At 30.2% G+C, this 4,734-nt stretch overlaps 1 protein-coding gene and 1 long non-coding RNA gene across 3 annotated transcripts in view; one reads left to right on the forward strand and one right to left on the reverse strand.

Moving 5' to 3' along the window:
• The window catches only part of LOC105114934 (protein LURP-one-related 15-like), a 32,691-nt gene that overhangs the window by 12,018 nt on the left and 15,939 nt on the right, over nucleotides 1-4,734 (forward strand). The gene's annotated exons all lie outside the window — the stretch shown is intronic.
• Nucleotides 1-4,734, reverse strand: part of LOC105114933 (uncharacterized) — a 28,771-nt gene that overhangs the window by 11,673 nt on the left and 12,364 nt on the right. Inside the window, exon 2 of the long non-coding RNA XR_840243.1 lies at nucleotides 3,605-3,609. This is a non-coding gene — a long non-coding RNA (uncharacterized LOC105114933). The remainder of the gene's footprint in view (nucleotides 1-3,604; nucleotides 3,610-4,734) is intronic.

Below are 4,734 nucleotides of genomic sequence, written 5' to 3' on the forward strand. Positions count from 1 at the left end.
TAGTAGTAGTAGTAGTAGTAGTAGTAGTAGTAGTAGTAGTAGTAGTAGTAGTAGTAGTAGTAGTAGTAGTAGTAGTAGTAGTAGTAGTAGTAGTAGTAGTAGTAGTAGTAGTAGTAGTAGTAGTAGTAGTAGTAGTAGTAGTAGTAGTACTAATAATAATAATAATAATAATAATAATAATAATAATAATAAAGAAAGAGAAGAAGAAGAAGATGATGATGATGAGAACTTGGAGATCAAATATTAATGTAAGGATTAAGCAATAATAATAACAAATGTCAAGGTTAGAGGTTCCACTAATGGTATATCAAACAAGTATAGTATAAACTCTTATTATTGAATTGGAAACCACACACAAAGGAGGTTCCAATCAGATTATATATTGTTAACATGATTACATTAGTCATCTTATTCAATTAATGCTAATACTTGTAAATCTCGTCAAGCATTCATGATTATAACTTATGTTAACAATAAATCAAGTTCCTTTCATAGCTCAGGTGTCGGTTATACCATACATTATGGGCTATGAAAGTGCCAAGCATTTGTTGTACCAAGTGTTATACAACATAAATCAAGATTAGTCATTTAACAAGCAAAGTATTAAAGAGTGAACAAGATAACAAATATAAAACATGTTAGTATCAAACATTAAGGTCCATATTAAGTTTACATTATACTTATTCTTACACCATTAGTGTAACCTTTTCACCTTGACATAATTAACTTAGCTAGACATAATGAAAGAAAGCAAAATAGATAAACAAAATAAGAACATAAAAGTTAACTAAGTAAAGGAAAGGAAATGAAAGGCATAAACTTAATATTAATGAAAACAAAGCATAAAAAATACAAAGAGAGAAAGGAAGAGCATGATCTTGATCTGAACACCAAGATGCCTAAATGCATGGCAAATGTCTCCTTTTATAGGCCAAAATTGGGAACTATTGATTTGATGACTAATTGATAAGTGGGTGGCCAACTTTTGACTTGGTGACAATCTTTATCTTCTCTTGTCTGCCCAAAACGTCATTGATAACGTCAAAATTGGAGCCAGTTGCAAACATGAAAGTTGTAGGCAATTGTCTCAGCTTTCTTGTGTAAAAACTTCAGCTCATTTGGACTTCTAGAACTCTAGATATGGCCAAAATACCGAACAGTGCTCGGGCTGGAAGACAGATTCGGGCTTCTTTGTTGTTGCTACAATTTGGACTTGATAATGGCCTTTTTAGATCTTGGGCTCCATATGAAAGTTGTAGGCCTATGTCTTACCTTTCCATCCATATAAATTGGACCTAAATCTGAGATCTGTAGCTCCAGATATGACCCAATTACCGAACAGTGTTCCGGTTTGGATTGCACCGACATCTCTTTTCTAAGTTTGGCCATCTCTTTATCCTTGCAATTTAAGTTCTTCAAGTCATCAATCAATCCTTTCGTTTATGTGATAGACCTGCATTAAAAATAGATATTTACCATAAATTATAGGTATCTTATATTATTAGATACATTATTATAAAACATATTTTAGTTAAGGAGTTATTGATACTTCAGGTGCAAAATGATGATATAAAACCATGATAAAAATGCACTTTTAAGTACTAATCAGAGTTCCCACACAAAAATGAGAAAATACAAAAAAAATATAAAAAAATTCAAAAGAAATCCAAAAAAATAATAGTAGTAAGAAAAGGATGCTGGAATGCTGAAAAATTGTCAAAAATTGGTTGAGAAAGTTCAAAAATGCAAAAGGTTGAAATTTTATATTATATCATTAATTGATGAGAGTGCTATTGACAAAGAAAATCTAATTTAAAAAAATATATTCAAAATCAGATGTTTATGAACTTAATTGTTTTATTTAAGGTTCAATTGAGTTTATAGGGGTTTGATTACAAGAAAAAATGATTTTTAAATCAATTTAGTCTTTTATTAGAAAAAAAAAATTAAAGTTCTAGAGTTCAATTATAATTTTGAAGAGTTGATTTGGTCAAATCAGGGGCTTAATTATATAATTTTTAAAGTTTGATGGTCAATTAAAGGTAAGTTAAAGATGAAGGAAAGTGAATGCCTATTGAGTCTAAGAAAGACAAAAAGAAGTTTCAATCAAGGAAAGACACAACAAATGTCAAAAGTTGATACCATAAAAAAAATATTAAGCTATAAACATGACTTTTTACATCCATAATAAAGCCCTTGATGTTATCAGATGATTGGGATTGGTTATTCATCAAAGAAAAAGCTGGATTTGCATTATGACCTATGTTAAAAGAATTCTAATATTTGAGGTTATATGTCACTTTCTATATAAAAAGACAACAAGATAAAGAGAAATGATGTTGATCCTAGGTGTTTGAAACCCTCAAACACCTTTTGAGTTTGTAAAATTCATTTCTTTTATAGCCATAATCCGTAACCTACATTATGTGCTTTTAAAAGCCCTTTTTGATCAAGTAAGCAATTTGAATCGATAAATGACACTCTTAAAGCTTGAAGATTTTTTTCTATAAGGGTCGTGGCTTCATGGATTAAGCTACTTATTATTAGCATGCTAATAAAATAAGTGCTAAAAAAAGAAACAACCTTTCTTGATGAAGCTTGAGTTCTGACTTTAGCATCTTGTTTTTGAAATTCACAAAGAGGTCACCTCATCACAAACCATTAAAAAATATACGCAAGATCAAAGATTAACATGCATTTTAGCTTTAATAACCAATTTATTAAAGTCATGAGAATTAGGCCAATATTTCAAAAATTCTAAAAAAAATTATTTTGTTTTATTTTAATATTTGGGGTTATAACCTTATACATAAGATGTATTCTGGATATTAAATTTTTTTTTTGTTGACGTCAGAACACTTAGGTTTTACACGATAAGATAAGGATCTCCATACCAATGAAGACATTTCTTAAACCATAGATGAACCAATAACTAGAAAACACAACAAAATCTTAGATTTTATTAAACAATAAAACAATATAACTTATCTTAGATAATGTGTATTTGGGGTGCTAATACCTTTCCTTTACGCAATCATTCCCCTTAACCCGATCTTTAAGACCAGTCAGGGTTCCTAGTGACCAGAATACTAGGTGGCGACTCCCATTTCAATTTTTTCACTAATAAAAGATAAGAATTCCTTGTCTCCCCACATTTACCACATTTAGATTAGATAAGATATCTTGAAAGTAGATGTTTTTGCCGCAACACAGCACACATGCGACAACTGTCAGAGGGAGATTACTCTAAATGTGATGCAAGGAATTTGAATAGATTATTTTCATCAAAGTTTTAGGAAATTATCTCTGTTTTCCAACACAAAAAAAATTAATGCATTTTGACTTCTAGAACTTAAGATATAGGCTGAACACTAAACAGTGTCAAGGTTGAAGAACAGATTCAAACTTCTACATTGTTGCTATAATTTGAACTTGAAAACGATCTTTTTGAATCTTAAGCTCTCATGAAAGTTTTAGGCCTATATCTTAGCTTACCATCCATATAGCGTAGACCTAAATCTAAATTCTACAGCTCCAATTATGATCCAATAACCGAATAGTGTTCCAGTTTTGATTGAACCAATATCTTTTTTCCAATCTTAGCCATTTCTTTATGTTCTTAATTTCAGTAGTTAAACTTATCAATTAATCCTTTGATTTATATGATAGGCCTGTACGTAAGATGAACATTTATATAAATTAAAGCTATCTTATACTATTAGACATGATATTATAAAACATGCTCTAGTTAAGGAGTTATTGATACTTTAAATGCAAAATGATGATATAAAACCTTGATAAAATGCATTTTTAACTATTAATCACAATTTATTAATCAACTTTGGGATCCTGATTATAGATGTTTGTCCTTTGGAAATATGGATTTGTATCCAACTATAGAAGAGTATGGAATGTTATTGAAACTTCCTAAAAATCTACACAAGGTTTACTTCCTATTGAAAAGCGATAAAGTGATTCCTGAGTTGGCAAAATTATTGAGAATTCCATATTTAGGAAGATATTTAAAGAAGAATATTAGTAGTTTGAAATGGAAATTGCTCGAGGTTGAGCTAGAAAGAAAAAAAAAAAGGAGTACGGATCGACAGGAAAATGACAGTTTAATCACTCTAGGGATGTATGGACTCGTGTTGTTTCCAAGCCTAATAGGAATTGTGAGTCTAGAAGTTGCGACTGCATTTATGGAATATGAAAAATACTCTTGTCTATCTTGTGGTTGCTATTTTGTTTGAGACCTTTTGATCCTCAACCATTTTAGGAAAATTAGGAAAGGTGCAATGAGATGTTGCACATAATTATTAGACATCTAGATTATAAGCCACATTGAAACCAAAACACCGGTCTTTAATATTTTTTTATGGTTTAGACAAAAACGCTTAAAGATGGTAGAAGAAGAGGAGTGGGGAAATCTGGGTGACCTAGGTTGGAAGAAGAAGCTGCAAGAGTTACTTAGCAACTATTTTAATTGGAAAGTTGACACGACGAAAAGATTGATGTCTTCTCCCAAGTGTAGGAGTATCAAAGTAATAAATAACCCGGTAAGATTGAGGTCAAACCATAGGGAGGTTAATTGTATAAATTATAAACAACAATAATATAACAACAACACCACCACCACCACCACTAATAATAATAGTAATAGCAATAGTAATAGTAATAGTAATAGTAATAGTAATAGTAATAGTAATAGTAATAGTAATAGTAATAGTAATAGTA

The sequence above is a fragment of the Populus euphratica genome, unplaced genomic scaffold, assembly GCF_000495115.2.
Source record: "Populus euphratica unplaced genomic scaffold, PopEup_1.0 scaffold604.1, whole genome shotgun sequence".
Lineage (NCBI taxonomy): Eukaryota > Viridiplantae > Streptophyta > Magnoliopsida > Malpighiales > Salicaceae > Populus > Populus euphratica.